General features: G+C 39.7%; 1 long non-coding RNA gene across 1 annotated transcript; it reads left to right on the top strand.

Moving 5' to 3' along the window:
• The first annotated feature begins 106 nt into the window (after positions 1 to 106).
• Positions 107 to 15,124, top strand: LOC110344949 (uncharacterized). Its single transcript, XR_015442613.1, has 3 exons — positions 107 to 7,545; positions 10,389 to 10,478; positions 12,796 to 15,124. It is a non-coding gene; the product is annotated as an uncharacterized LOC110344949 (long non-coding RNA).
• Positions 15,125 to 16,458: the final 1,334 nt, after the last annotated feature.

Below are 16,458 nucleotides of genomic sequence, written 5' to 3' on the forward strand. Positions count from 1 at the left end.
CGCCCGCGGCCGACGCCCCCCGCTCCCCTCAGCCCCGCCCCGCCCCGCCAGCCCCGCCCCGCCCCCAGCCCCGCCTCGTGGGTGTGGCCCCCCGTGGCCGCGCCCTTTTCCTGGAGTCCGCTTCCAGGCCGAGTCTTTCCTGACCCTCAGAGCGAAGGTCGTCCCAGCCGTGCGACCCCGCGAGGCGGACCGGCGAGCGCCACCCGGCCCGGACGGGTGCTGGCGGCTGTTGACGGGGACAGGCGACACCCGACTCAGTCATCCTCCTCCTGCAGCCATCCGCTCTTTCAGAGTTCCTGGCTCCTCTGCGCGCAGGTGGTGCCGAAGCCGCGTGTCGCCCGCCCGCAGTCAGGCGGTGGGGGTGGGGCTGGGGCCTGCGGCTCGGGGCGCGGGCGGCGGGGGCATTCGGTGACGGTGACTCGAGGTGACCCTGCGGGAAGCAGCAGGAGCTGCCCCGGTCCATGCGGGCGGAGACGAGCGCGCGACCTGGAGAGCAGGGCGAGGACCAGCGGCCCAGCGCAGACACCCAGGCCTCGCGGCTCAGCTGGGGGAAGAACCGGGCCTTGGCCAGGGGTCCCGACTGGGGACGACTCCCAGACCCCGGGGCTGCCCCTGCAGCCTGTGCAGCCCGCAGCGAGTGACAGTCCCCAGCGAGGTACCTCGCGCACTCCCCTGAGGTGACACAGTCTCCCGTGAGATGACCATTCTCCTAAGATGACACGCTCACCTGAGCTGACACACTCGCCTCTGAGGTCAGGGGCCGAGCCTGGGTCAATGGTGTCCCTCCAGGCTGCACACAGTGGTCCGTGACCCTGGGACCAGCAAGACAGATGCACCGCACCGTCGTCACATAGGCCCTCGTCACATAGGCCCTCCTCTTCCCTTGTCCTCGTTGTTTTGTAACTCCAGAGATTTAAAGTGAGAGTCCTGGTCTTCCCTGAGACTTTGCTTTCCCAGAGGTTGTGATCCTGTAGGAGAGAGGCACCCCTACCCCCGTTGGAGCCCTTTTGGCTCAGCTGGGCTTTAATGTCCTTGACTCAAGTCTCCTGGCTGCAGCAGAAATGAAACAAACACGGCCACAGAGTGCTTGTGCGTGAAGAGAAACCTTAAATGGTAGGTCTTTCTCATGTATAAGTTGAAAATAAATTCACACCCATGAAAACACTGAATATTCTTGAACATACACACCCTACACTTTATGTTTTGCTGCACCGACTCACTTCCTAGCTCCAGCTTTCCCTTTTTCTTATTTCTCTTTCTTCCATCTAAGGAAGCAAGTCTGAGCAGCAGGCCCTTACCAGCTTGGCCCTGTGAGCTGTGAATGCAGCAAGGACAAAGTAAGCATTGTTTTCAGGAGGGAAGCAGGTGGGCTTCCAACGGTGACCTTTCAGATTCCTTGATCGCAGTGGCCTTATCTTCCTACACAGAGCCCTGGGCCAGATAAGGGGAGAGTTAGGAACGAGGAAACAAAGGCATCTGACTCCTCTTGCTCTCTTTATGCCTGCCTTTGTTGGCATGCACAAGAAAATCTCTAGTTAGGAAAATCATAGTCAAAGAAAAAATGTGAGAATACAACAGAAGATTATGTTCTTATATGATGAAATACATCAACCACATAGAGATTTTTATGTCAAGCTTGTATACCTATTTTAATCTTGAGAATATTTCATTTTTATTTTTAGAAATAATGCATTGTGGAATCTTCAGACCAAGTTCCATTCAGAAAAATTAACTTATTGGGACCTGTTCACAAACATCTCACATGCTAAGAATCTCGCTAGGGGAAGTCTGTCACAAGGTTATTTCACATTTAACTCCTCTTATTCGCCTTCCACTCTTTCCTTATTTTGCACATTTTACTGTAATTTATGTTTATATTTTCTGTCTATTCTGTAAAAATAGGTAATAGCTGGTCAGGGCCTGTCATTTCATACATAAAATATGCATTCGTTCTTAGATGGAATTTAAACAGAACTGAAAGCCTAATATGATTCTTTAGTAGTTAGACAGCTTCAAAATAGATGGTGGTTCAATTGGTTGACCTAATCAGTTTCATCATTAACACTGAGATCTGAAGTATAAAATTTAGACGGTTAGAGGCATCTACTTCCTGAAGGTTTCTCCCTTTTCCATTCAATCCAATACTTGAGTTTTAAGCATTTTCTGTGTGCAAAACAATGTGATGAGATACAGTGAAAATGATTGCAGCTACATTCATTCCCTCATGGATCTAATAATAGAAATTAGGGAAAAGTCTGGGCAAAGAGGAGAAAGTTGTGCTGGGAGGTGTTGGAATTTGTATGTTGCAGAGGTCACTGGGGCTGTGAGTTAGGCTTGGGCTGGAAGCATTCTTCTGCGAAGCATTCTGTGGATGGTGGAGTGGACATACTTTTTATTCTTTCCACTAAGTATAAGTAAACATGGAGAAACTTATGTATAATACAACCGCAAGAAGACTTTGGAAGGACAAGAGAAGACAGACTTCCTATGGCCTCTGAGCCCTGAACACGGTACTATGATGGGTTCCCTGGGTTTTCTTTTTGTTTTACATATCACAGAGTTGAAGCAGAAGCCTGTAACCAGCAAACACCAATGGGAACAGGCAAAATAAAAGAGGACAAAAAGAACCGAAGCCAACTCTCTCTAGTCAAAGGATCAGAACAGGGCAGCACAGTGGGCAGAAAGTTTTAAATAGGAACTGCTCTAATCCAGAGTTCCACAGACAGAGCTCTGGCTTTACTCTTGCTTATAGTTTCAAAGCCTGGGGCTCTTGGACCTCCATTCTGTGAGGCGGAAAAAGCAGCCCAACACTCCCTTCAGGATGCTGTCAGGAGACCAACAGGGGAACTGGAACTTTCATCCCCACTAGCCAATAATGGGTTTCCAGCTTTGTCCCCTGCAGAGTCCACGGAAAGCACATGGAGTCAAACTTCCCATCCCTGTTCAGTAATACTGAGGAGCTCTCCTGCCGCAACCTTAGAATTCAATGAATGCCAAGTGAGGAACCTGGATTTTACCTCTACCCCAGAGTGATGAGGCAGGATAACTCTCTTTCCCTGTGTCAGAGAAAGCCAACTAAAAGAAAAAGGGTTAAATAAAACCCAAAGTCTCATAACATGATACAAAAATGTCCGGTTTCAATCAAAATCATACCAAGTACTACAAGGATCTCAAATTGAATAAAAAGAAAAACCCAATAGATTCTAGTACCTTGATGGTAGAAATGTGAGAATTATCAGACAAATACTGTAAATTAGCCATGGCAAAAATACTTCAAGGGATAGATATAAACACATTTGAAATAATGACAGCAACAATGTAGAGAGCTTCAGCGATAAAATACAGGATTTAAAGGAATCAAATAGAAATTTGGGACTAAAAGTACAGTAACAAAAATTAAAAGCTCAATTGATGGGCTGAATAGCAGAGTGGAGGGGAAGGAGAAAAGAATTGTGAATTGGAATAGAACAAGCGAAATGGTCTCATCTGAACAACAGAGAGAAATTAGACCAATCAGCCAAGAAACAAAACAAAATAAAACAGAGCAAAAAAAGTGTAAGCACACCTTTAGGGACTGGTAGCACTATAACAGAAGATCTAAGAATAGTGTCATTGGAGTTGCAGAAGAAGGAAGATGGATCATGACAGAAAAACACATGAAGAATAATATCTGAAAACTTCAATTAATTTAAAATAATTGAATTCATACCCAGTGTATTCTCTGACCATAGTAGAATCAAACTAAAGATGCATAACAGAAACACTTCAAGAACTTAGCAAAAGAAGAGCAAAATAAAGCCAAAGCCAATGGAAAGAAGGCAATAACAAGGAAAAGAGAAGAAACAATTGAAATTAAAAACAGAAAAATGGTAGAGAAAATCAATGACACAAAGAGCTAAGTCTTGGAAAAAATGAAAAAAATTGACCAGCTTTTAGCAAGACTGACAAAGAAAACAGGGAAAAGATATAAATTGCCAAAATTAAGAATAGAACAGGGGATATCATTATAGACTTTGTAGATATCAAAGGATAAAAGGAAATATATATAATACACATAAGTTCACACATAAATTTTACAACTTAAATGAAATGGACCACTTCTTTTAAAAATAAGAATTACCACAATTCATCCAATGTGAAACAGAAAATTTGAATATCTCTTTATTAAGGGAATTGAATTCATAATTCAAAAACTTTCAAAAAGAAAGGTCTAGGTCTGCAAGTCTAGGTTGTTCCACTGGAGAATTCTATCAAACATTTAAGGAATTAAAAAATTATTGTTTGTTTATAACCTTTGAAGAAAATTGAAAAGGAGGGAGCATTTTCCCATTCATTTTATAAAGCTATTTTTACCCCGATAACAAAACAGTACCTAACAAAACAAAACAAAACAACAACAACAAACTTAGGTCACAACAAGGCCAGGTTCCAGGGGAGGACCTTGTGACTCCCATGGCAACTGACAGATGCTAAATTACTTTTCGTCTTTGCCTTTGAAATTTGTTTGGCTTGATTTAAGGTTGGCTTGATTTGTGAGTTTCTGGACAAGTCTGGAAAATACACTTTCTTCCCTTCCATTAAGTTTATTGGTACATTTTAGGTATAAAATACATTTACATACATCACTGGGATCTTGTACCTTTTTTTTTTTTTTTTTGGTACCAGGAATCAAACTCGGGACCTTGCACTTACGAGGCAGGCAGCGGAACCACTGAGCTAAATCTCTGGCCCTGGGATCTTGTACGTTTACATGAGTATCTTGGTTCTTATTTTTTTCCCCTTCCCCTGCCCTCCCTTCACCCCCTCCACCCTTCCCTATTTGCAAAGACTTTGTTTCCATTTTTTTCCTTTTCTCATATTTTTTCTTTTCCCTTCTTTCCTTTCCCCTACCCCTCCCACTTCCTCTGCTCTTTTAGACCTTTACATCCTATTACACAATATCAATTATACATTTTAAAATTACAATGTCAAGATCTAGGAGACATTACCACAGATTTTACAGAATTTAAAAGGATATAGAAAGCATATTTCAAAAATCTGTTTTGAAATAAATTTGACAACTTCTAAGAAGTACCTTGGAAGACAAATTAATGAAACTAACTCTGGAAGAAATATAAAATTTGAATAGCACCTATTAAAGAGAGTATATTCCTAGCTTGAAAACCTACCCATATGACAACAACAGGCTCATATACATTTTAACTGATGAATTATCTCAAACATTTAAAGCAGAATAAAGGAGGAACACTTCTCCCCTCATTTTAGGAACTCAACATTGTGCTAATACTAAAACTGGATAAAGATAATAGAAGAAAAAGTATGAACATAGATAGAAATTTGTTTAACAAAACAAACTATTAGAAGTCAGACCTGGCAGTTTGTAGAAAGTGGTTTTATTATAGGGATGGCAGTGTTGGTTCAGCATTGGAAGATCCATCCCCAAAAGTCATCATTTTAACAGAGGAAAGGAAAAAGCCATATGATCCTGTCAGTAGTTGGAGAAAAAGGATTGGACTAAATTCCACAGCTGTTCATGGTAAAAGCTATCAGGAGACTAGAAGTAGAACAGAACCTTCTCAACTGGAATACACACTTTCTATCTTCTCATTTTAAATACTCAGTCTAGAGAAATTTGGTTCATAATGATTGAAGGTGTAAGAGGATTGTGGTTTTGTTCATCTCTCATTCTGTAGTCACGAAGTCTGTTTACCCACACAGCCCTGGGACTAAAAAACAACACACATTTCTACTGAAGGTAAAAAGGTATTATTTTTATATATAGATAATAGGTCATATGACTCTTTTATTGATACTTTGTAGGTAAATTGTTGCAATTTGACTATGTGGGGAGAAACAAAACAGAGTAACCTACCCTAAATGATCATCAGAAGAAACACAGACTCTTTTAGGTGTCAGAGAGAACAAAAGTACAGCCATAAGGCAAATTAATTTAGGAATTTTTTTTGCAAAAAGTATTAAGGATTTGTATTTTGAAAAAGGACACAATAAACAAAATTTATAGATAGATGAAAGATTGGGAGGAGATACTTATAATTTATATATATATATAAAAACAAAATTTAGAATATGTTCATATCTACGAATCCCCCCAAAACACTGAATATATTATAGGAAATGGCATTTACATCCAAGAAGTATATAAAGAAATGTACAAACATTAATAACCAGAGAAACGTAGATTTTAAATACATTGAGGCAATACCTTACACCCAGGAGAAGAGCAAAAACAGAAAGATAATATAAAATATGGTGAGATTTTGGAGTGATGGGAACTCTCTTGCATTGCTGGAGGGAATGTAGGAATACAGCCATTCTGGATGATGATTTGGCCGTCCTCTAACAAATTAGATATCCACTGGTCCCTAGGTTCAATCCCCAGCACCACTAAACAAACAAACAAATGAAATTAAACATTTTAAAAGTCATTTGGAATGAGTAAGTGAAATGTAGTGAGCATACACTTTGGAACACTATAAGGCATTTAGAAGCAACGAACTTGATGTACATTTAACAGCACCAGAAGACCTTAAAATCCTAATATGGAGTAAGGAAAGCAAAATCCAGAATGGACCCTGTGTATGTAAATTTATATTATTTTAAGCTACATGCTGCATAAAAAGTCAAGAAGACATATGAAGCACATTGCAGCCACTCTCTGCAGTGAGAAGAGAGCAGGGATAGTATGAGAATAGTGTATAAATACACAAAAGGGGCATTTTGTGGGCACTTACTTCTCTGTGTTGGCACAAATGCAATTAGCTCAATGCAAACACCAGAGGAAATTAAAGGAGGAAATGGTGAAAAAATTACGGGAAGCTGGAATTGGAATAGAAATCCAGGGACTTCATGTAACATTAGCTGAGAGGGATTGGTAAATTCCGAAAGACTTGTGAAGCACGAGCAGCTCAACTCTTCTTTCTTTGGGGAAACAAAATATGGTGCGTTGTTTGGGTAACTGGAACCCCCTGTTTGAGAAATGAGCTCTACTGTGAGAGGTGCATGCACCTGCTTAGGTGCATGGCTGTCTAGAATTAGAAGGGCAAATCTTCTCCTCTGGAGCCAAATTGGGTCCTGCCAAAGGAGCGTAACTAGTAATGGCTTCCATTCTGTATTACTCAAATGGCTGATTACAAGTCAGGCCTGGTAGTGCATCCCTATAATCCCAGAACTCCAGGAGGCTAAGGCAGGATGATCACAAGTTAGATCCCACCCCAGGCAATCTAGCCGCTTAGTGAAATCCTATCTCAAAATTAAAAAATAAAAATAAAACAGGGCTGAGGATGTAGCTCAGTGGGTAGGCAGGCCTTGGGTTTAATCCCCAGTACTGACAGGTGGGGGAAAGGCTTATCACTGGCTGGAAAAGAGTGGTGTTATTTATTGGGAGTAGCTCTTGGAGTGCACTTGCATAAGCTTGAAGGAATTTAAACTGTGTTATTATTTGACAATACCTGGATTACAGTCTTCCTGAGTTACTGAGCCGGGGAGTGAAGGTCATGTTCTCACCACCAAAGAAGAGTAAGGCAGGTACTGTACTTGGTTTCTTATCAGAGTCTGTTGACTCAGGTTAACCAGTAAAATCAAGCTTCCAGGTCAAACAGGCTTGCTTATCAGGCTTTTCCTGGATGCTTTCAGTCACTACTGTGCAACTAAGGTGTGGCCCATCAGAAAAATGAGAAGGGGTTGTGGGTTTGCCGGGAACAAGGGCCACAGAGGAGGTGGCAAGCCTGCCAGGTAAGGGCTGGGATGCAGTTCAGTGGTAAGCACCTGCCTGGCCTGTGTGAGGCCCTGGGTTTGATCCCAAGCACCTCAAAAAAGGCAAACAAACAAAACCCTTAGTAATCATGGAGGGCCACCTGGTGTCCTTAACCTCAGGACAAAGTTAGCTTTCACTCCATATATTCTGCTCATTAAGTGAGAAAACATCAAATATGTTTTCAATAAATTGCCATTTTAAAGACATTGAAATGGTTAACCATCTATTTGAGAAATCACTGAGGTAAAAAATCTAATTGCCCACTTTTGCTTGATAAAAGAGATATGATTTGAAATTACTATTTTAAAATTATTATCCATTTCTAAAGTCTGATTTTTATACTCTTCTAAAAACATACCTTATTCCTTTCTGTAGAAGTCTAAGTAATAAAGCCAAGTTTGTTATGGATTCTTTACATTTCCAAGGTCTTGTCTAAAACCAGTAAAACATGTTAAGTGTTTTAACTATAATAAGCCTTCAATTTAACCATTATATAGAATGCGCTATGTCTTACAGAATGCTGTGAATTTGCCATATGTGTATTTTATTTAATGCAACTTGTAGACTTTGATCAGGAGAAACATAGTTAAATAGTAATCTGTAATAGATTTATATTACATATATAGCTGGATTTGCAAAATTTCTTTCCAGCTTAGAATGATAATAATGTCTTTTAACTTTTGATTTCTTCAGTTCCAGTTTGAGGAAAATCTTGGCGGGCATTTGTTTCTGATATCATTAGAAACATCTTCCTGTGTTTTAGGAAAACAGATCAGATCTCTGCCATTGTCAGTTCACTCTAATGCATGGCTTTCCATGCACACCAACTTAAAAGGAATCCATATGACCTTGAGTGTGTACCTTTCTAATACAGACTAGAAATCGGCTGAAAATTGCTTATCTAGTATGTACACTTCAGAAGCTGACCATAACATTTAAAACTTTTTTACTTATAATGCAGTATATAACTATTGTAAAAACAGTGAGACATTTCAAAACAGTTAGTCTTTTTTTTTTTTTTTTTTTGGTACCAGGGATCAAACTCGGGTCCTTGCACTTGTAAGGCAGGCAGCAGAACCACTGAGCTAAATCCCTGGCCCTCAAAACAGTTAGTCTTATGTCTTCTTAATTCTACCTTCTTGCCTTCCCTAAATAACCATAGTTACATTTTGTGTGAATTTTTGGAGTTCTTCTAAAACTGAGCTTTGATTTTTGCTACAGAAAGGTTAATTATATGTAATTGTTACATCATGACCATATTGCTGATCATATAGATACAATTTCTAAATCCAGAAAAATTTGGTTCTGTATATGCAAAGTTAACAGAGGGACTTTGAAGAATCTTTTTTTTTTTTGGTACAGGGGATTGAACTCAAGACCTTGAACTTGAGCAGCAGGTGGCAAAGCCACTGAGCTAAATCCCTGGCCCTTGAAGAATCATTTTGCTAGATGAGACTCATTGTAGTTCCATTCTTTTGCACAAGAAAAGCTGGTTAGGCCTGTTTTTCTTGGTTTCCCTGGTCTTACTGGCTCAGTCTAGTTTTACTGTAATTGTGATACACCTAGTAAAAGCTTGCTTTTGTAATAACTATACATTTTTACTTTTTTTTTTTTTTTTTTGCAGTGACAGGGATCGGACTCAGGCAGATGCGGTGCCACTGAGCTACATCCCTGGCCTGTATTTTTACTTTAATAATACTAGGACAAACTACTTTTCTACTTTTTTTGTAGAAAAAGACAACTTATATTGGCATTAGTAGTTCAAACTTTGATCAAATCAATAGCTGCTTCTAAAAAATCAATAAACACTTTGGGGATGTTGATAACTAAGTTATTTAGAACTTCAGTAGATATAACAGTTTAGCAATTTGTCACTTCATACTTTTAAGTACATTGAAGAAGTAGATGATTGGTCTCTGTTGAGTTATCACCAAAGTTCTCAGCATATCAAGTGAGGTTGGGTGAGAGTAAATAGATGAGACTTTTTCAATTTTATATTTCAAATTATTAATGGATTATCAATTTCTGTTGAAAAGTAATAAAACATTAAATAAGTAAAAGTACTTACTAAATGGATACATAGATGGCCCTAATAAAAATGTTGTAATATTTCCTCATCAATAACTGAAAATACAAATAATTCTGAGACCATTCACTAATTCATCTTCTCATTTGTTGTTTGATTAGGGTATCAGTCATTCAGGCACTCACTCGTGCCCATTCATCATTCTGCCCACTTATACTTTCAGGAAGTACAGAAAGTTGAGCACCCTTCTATTTCGTGGAACCAACAGACATAAAACACTATGGTGCCCAAGAATCTACACCTCGACAGCCTAGCTGTGTTTCTCAGAATGAGTCTTTTGAGTAATGTTTCTTCTGAAAAAAAAAAAAAGCTGCAAAGTTGATTTATATGTGGATGAAGAGAATTGCCTTGGAAATTAAAACTAGAAGTAGAAATTTGTTTCAAAACCTCATTCTGGGAGATTTAATAGATTTACTTGATCGAGATCTTACATTGTTATTAACTAAATTCTTGATCAAATTGTTTAGTTTTTGTGATGAAAACTATGTCTTTAAACTTAAAATGTTTGTTTGTTTCTTGGTTTTTAAGATGGAGTTTGCTATGTTGCCCTGGCTGACCTTGAACTCCTGGATTCAAGCATTTCTCCTGCCTTTGCCTCCTGAGGACCTGGGACTACAGGTGCCCATCATTTCTTATTATATGAGATACAACACATATGAATATTTGCAATTTCAAAATATTATACAGCTCTAAGGTTTAAATAATTTTTAAGTCATTTCAATGAGATAATGACACATTTTAAGAAGTACAGGGCCAGGGATTTAGCTCAGTGGTTTCGCTGCCTGCTGCGCAAGCGCAAGGACCTGAATTAGATCTCCAGTACCAAAAAAAAAAAGTATAGAAGGTGTTTTCTTGTTTTGTGTAAATACAGTGATTTGCACAATAGTTAATGGCATTGTATGACCCTGTAATTGGTTGATTTTGGCGAGCCAACACAAATCCATACCTACATATTCTGCTTCACATATATGGAGGAAAGCTGGGAGTAGGGAAGGGAGGACAAAGAAGAAAGATACTGGGCTGTGGAGCGAGAAAGCAGGATGGGTGGTGAGAGGGGGCGTAGAGTGGGAGCTGTGCGGAGCTGACTGTTGGAAGCTCGTTCTGTGGGAGTGATCACCGGGGACTGACTGTACCGGCCAACCAGAAGGCCATGGAAATTTCATAAGTACACCCTAAAATCCTAGAATGCAAGTGCCAGAGGAGAATGCTCAGTGATCCATTGCAATCCTTCTGCCTTTAGAGGAGAAAATGGTATCAGAGAGGTTATGTGACTTGCCCAGTGTCACGCAGTTAGTGGCAAGGTCATATGGTCACTTGATAAGTTGATGTAACATGGGGCTATTTTAGAACCATAAAAAATAGTTATTTAGCTTTCATCTGTTCATCTGTATTTTATAGTGATGTTTGCAACAGACTTGGGTGTTATCTTGTTCCTGGGTCACCTTAGGGTCCAGAGCAAAGCAGCCTGGGTGAAGGCCTCAGGGCCACACTGCAGGGCACATGTGGTCAGCAGTGGGGTTTTGGCCACACGTGTGCCTCCCAGAATGGCCCTCGTTCCATAAGAGCTTCCTTATCTCTTCCTTGGGTTACAGCTTTCCACTGGGTTACAGTTACATGTGATTTGTTAAAATGTTTATTTTTTTATCTAACAACTAATAAATGTATTTGCTTAAAGAAAGGAAAGTAAATTTCACTTGAAATTCAGTCTAATGCCTGCCTCTCTTGACTGCAGGCTGCCTAACAATGCCAGTTGTTTAGACTGAGCATCACAGGTGAGACAAGTGACAGTGGGAGGCACATTTTGACCACAGTGTGACCCTTCCTAGGCTTGGCCTCAGGCTGCTCAGAAGTAAAGGATTCAGTTCCATAATTTCTGCTTAAAGCTATCTAATACCTCTATGATGGAGGTTTCAGAACATCTTGTGGGAACACTAAAAATGAATCTTCATTACACTAAAAATTATAAGAGTAATAGATTTACAGGAACTTCAAAAAACATGGAAATGAATAAGGCAGAAAGAGCCTTCGAATAGGGCTAGGTTGGGGAGGGATAAGAGTCAGGACACCTACGATAAAAAGGGCGGTGAGGTTTTGATGGAGACCAAGTGTTTTGCCTTGGCCATTGTGAGCAGGGACACAGCTCTGTGGTATTCTAGAGAACTAAGGAGGACCTGTATCACTGCCAGGCCACATCTTGGGGGGCCACGCAGCACCTCCCACACAGCCACTTTTCCTCTCTGCAGGATGCTGTAGAGAAAAAGAGGTCAATGTCAGAATCAGGTCACCAAGCTTCCTGGGCTGTGCTGCAGAGATCTCAAGCCTAGCCTTGGGAGCAGGCCGCTGGTAACAACACAGCTTCTCAGAGGTCAAAACCGGCCACTCCAGCAGAAGTTCCTGAGGACAAACCCTCAAGATCCCAGAGAGCTGGTATTGCCTTCCTGAGCAGCCAGGGCAGGCAAGTGAGCAGAGCAGGCCTTTTAAATCTGGTATAAAGCTGAGCAGCCATCTCCAAAAGAAATATCAAAGACAGTTCTATAAAGCACTTCACAGCAGAAGAAACTTATCCTATCAAACAGGAAGTTATTGTATAAACTTCAGGATCCACGGAAAACCCCAGTGGGAAGTACCTGGCCTATTGGGGAAGAGAATGTAAGTGTTTGAATGAATTATCAGCAGAGCCATCTACACAAGCCAGGCAATACCGTTCAGAGAGTGGAGCATTTAATTCAGATCAATGTAACAGTGTTCACACTCCGAGATCCCTACCTTATGCTCCAGAGATCCCTGCAGACCCAAGGGGAATTGTTAATATTAAACACGAAAGTGACTTAATTCAATCTAATTGTGACTATGCAGGGGTTTCGCTGAGAGAATTTGTAGGCGCTCATAGAACAAGGTAAAGAATTTGAACATGTGCTATCTTATTGTCTCCTAGATTCTTTCCTCTGTCTGCACATTTGAATTTCAGTAATACTATGATAGATACCTAAGTTAACAGGGGCAAATGAAACAAACAACTAAATCTGAAGCCTCCTGGAAGGGAACAAAACCAGCATGAAGAGTCCCTGGAGATCAGACTGCTTTTTATTCCTGGACACTGTGATCTGACATAAAAAAGGAAGAAAATATATGTAGCCATGGCTATTTGGTTCATATCTGATTTGTATGTATTTTTCCTCAGCTAATATGTTTTTATCAGCTGTTGAGTCAACAACAAGGCAAAAGCTGCCCTGCTGTTTGCTCAGAAACCATAATAGGAAAACTGTTTTCTCAGAAGTTTCAGTCATCTTTTTAATGATGAAAATAAAGTAGCTGGTACTTCCTTTTCTCTTACCTTTAATAATGTGGATGAACCAAAATACCTTCTAAATTCCAAATCTGTTTCTATTTGCAGGAAACAAAATGTACATTTTTTCCTAGACTATATTTTTCTGGGAGTAGGATATATTTATTTATACATCCATATGCATACATATATACATACTGTACATGCACACGAATATACATAAATACACATATGTATGTATAATATCAGTCTTGCAAACACTAATGGAGCCGATGCAAAATAAATGTTGTTGGGCTGGGGATTTAGCTCAATGGTTCCGTCGCCTGCCTCACAAGCTCAAAGTCCCGAGTTCAATCTCCGGTACCAAAAAAAATATGTTTTTTACTCTTACACCCATTACTGTAAGGATAGATATCTGTTGGGAATGTTGAGGAAGGGGTCCGTACTCAATGAAAGCCTATACTAGGATTACATTTTCTCAGGCATATGTTAAGATTGTGTGTAAAGCCTGCAGAAGTAATTTATTTCTAGAAATCAAGTATTGAAGTCAGTGAATAATTAACTAAAAACCAAAGGTTCCAGGTTAACCTTATGATGTGACCTCTACTCATTTGAATTTTAGCACCTTCCCTATGTGGAGTGAACAAGGTGGAGTCACATTGTAAGAAATAGCGTGGCCACACACAGCACTAGGAAGTGCGACCTGTGATCTTGTGACAGCAAAGAGGCTGAAAATTTTTGATCTTTAAGGCTCTTAAGATTTTACAATTCTGTCAGATAAAATTAAAAAATCTTATGAATGGTATGAATAAATAGCCATTGGACTGTTTGGTGCCAAATTTATATTTCTTATCTTGAACACGTGGTTTGGAGGCATAAATAGCCCCATTTAGCTGTTGACCAGTATGAAACAAATAGTTGATTGGCTTTCTCCATTTTCCCATAAAATCAGAGTTCAGACAACAGATGGGTTTTTACTAATGTAGTCTTCAATTAGTTTTGAACTTGTGGGATGTTACACTGCCACCCTGTGGGCATGAGTTTCCAGCTTTTAGCAAGATCTTTTAATGTGTAACTAGTTCTCCCCCTAAGAATATACCAGGCATTATCTATTATACCTTTTAGTCCTTATTTACACTTTCAGTTTCTCACACTGGAGAAACTATTCGGTATTTACCCATGTGTGTCCTATTTATTTCATTTAAGAGTATTGCCTCAATGTGCATCCATTTAGCAATAAATGTCTCTAATTTCTTGTTTTTTATGGCTGAGTAGTACTCCATTTTATAAAAAAAACCACATTTTCTTTATCCAGTCTCCAGTTGATGAGCATTTGGTCTGTTTCCAAGTTTTAGCTATTACAAACTGTGCTGCTATGAACATGGGTGCACATATATCACTGTGGTAGGATTCTTTTAATTCTTTGGGGAAGATCCCCAGCAGGGGAATAGCTGGGTCAAATGGCACTTCCAGTCCTAGTTCTTTGAGATATCTCCATACTGATTTCCACAGTGGTTGCACCAGTCTACACTCCCACCAGCAGTGGAGCAGGGTTCCTCTTTCCCCACAGCCCCGCCAACATTTGTTATTGGTTGATTTCATGATAGCAGCCATTCTTTCTGGAATGAAGTGGAATCTCAGCATTGTTTTCATCTGCATCTCTCGAATGACCAGTGATGTTGAACATTTTTTCATATGTTTATTTGCCATTTCTACTTCTTTGTGTGAGAAATATCTGTTCATTTCAGATGCCCATTTTTGGATTGGGTCTTTAAATTTGGGAAGTCTGATTTTTTAAAGTTCTTTATAGATTCGAGATAGTAGACCTTTGTCTGAGGGACTGCTGGTGAAAATTTTTTCCCACATTGTGGGTTGTCTCTTCACACTGTTGGTGGTTTCTCTTGCTGTGCAGAAGCTTTTTAGTAAAAAGAGATCCCACTTGTTGATTGTTTGTGAAATAGGAAGAAAAGGGACAAAGGGGAAGGGGAAGGAGGAAGGGTAGGGGAAAGGAAAGAGGGGAATGGAATTAATATGAGAAAATGAAAAGATGGAAACAAAGTCTTCGTAAATAGGGAGGGATGGAGGGGTTGAAGGGAGGGCAGGGGAAGGGGGAAAAAATAAGAACCAAGAGAGATTATGTAAAGGTGCAAATTTCCAATGATGAATGTCATTATATTGTATACCTAAAATGTACCAATAAAAGGATATACAAAAAAAAAAAAAGAATATACCAGGCAAATGGCCTTATCCATTACAATCGAAAATGGGCACATATAAAAGTTTTGGATATTGGTCATTATGTAAGGATTAAAAGCATAATTGTTTCCTGTTAAATGAAACTGTATGTTTATGTTTCCTTAAATATAAATATAACTTCATCATATAACAAAATTCACCCAAGATGTGAATTTGCTGTAACTGTCTTCTGAGTGAGATACTAGTCTAGTGGGACTAATTGTCCCATTTTTCCTGGTACTAAATGTTTTCTCAGGACTCAGGACATTTAGTGCTAGAACTGGGAAAGTTTAAGGCAGACTGGGCAGAGTCAGTCACTATAATTATGTCACAGGTATTGCTGTCCTGGATAGAGATTTTAGTCTATTTATTTCTACTAATTTGTTACAGACTTGGGAAGCCCACAGTAACCTCTTTCAGGCAAAAAGAGAGTCTGATGAATTAAAAGTAAATAGATCAGGACCGGGGATTTAGCTCAGTGGTTTCACTGCCTGCTCGATCCCCAGTACCAAAAGAAAAAAAAACACAAAGAAAAAAGTAAATAGATCTAATGTTATTAGCAATACTATTTATTATCATTAGAATGTGAAACCAATTTAAATATTTTTCAGCTATTGAGCAGATAAATGAAATGTAGTATATTCTTACAGTAAAATATTATTCAGCAATAAAACAGAATGAAATACAGACATGAGCTACCACATGGGTAAACTAAAGACATTTTGCTAAGTAAAAAGAGCGAGGCAGGAAGGTCACATATTGTTTGATTGTTTACATGAAATGTCTAGAACAGGCAAATCCAGAGACAGATAGTAGATCAGTGATGCTGGGGGCAGGGGCTGAGGAGGCCTGGGAGTAGCAAGAGTTTCTTATCTGCGTGATAGAAATATTCTGGTTGTGCAACCGTGTAAAATATTCTAAGAGCTACTGGGTAGCACACTCTAAATAGGTGAATCAACTGATGCTCAATAAAGCTGTTTAGGAATCAACAGGCCCTTGGTGTCATGCTGTCAGAGAGATGGTCCACACAAAGGCTGGTGACAAGGAAGGCGACAGGAAAAACTGGTTTATTGTCAT

The sequence above is a fragment of the Heterocephalus glaber genome, unplaced genomic scaffold, assembly GCF_053883595.1.
Source record: "Heterocephalus glaber isolate CG9 unplaced genomic scaffold, H.glaber_assembly_v1.0 deba00001550, whole genome shotgun sequence".
Lineage (NCBI taxonomy): Eukaryota > Metazoa > Chordata > Mammalia > Rodentia > Bathyergidae > Heterocephalus > Heterocephalus glaber.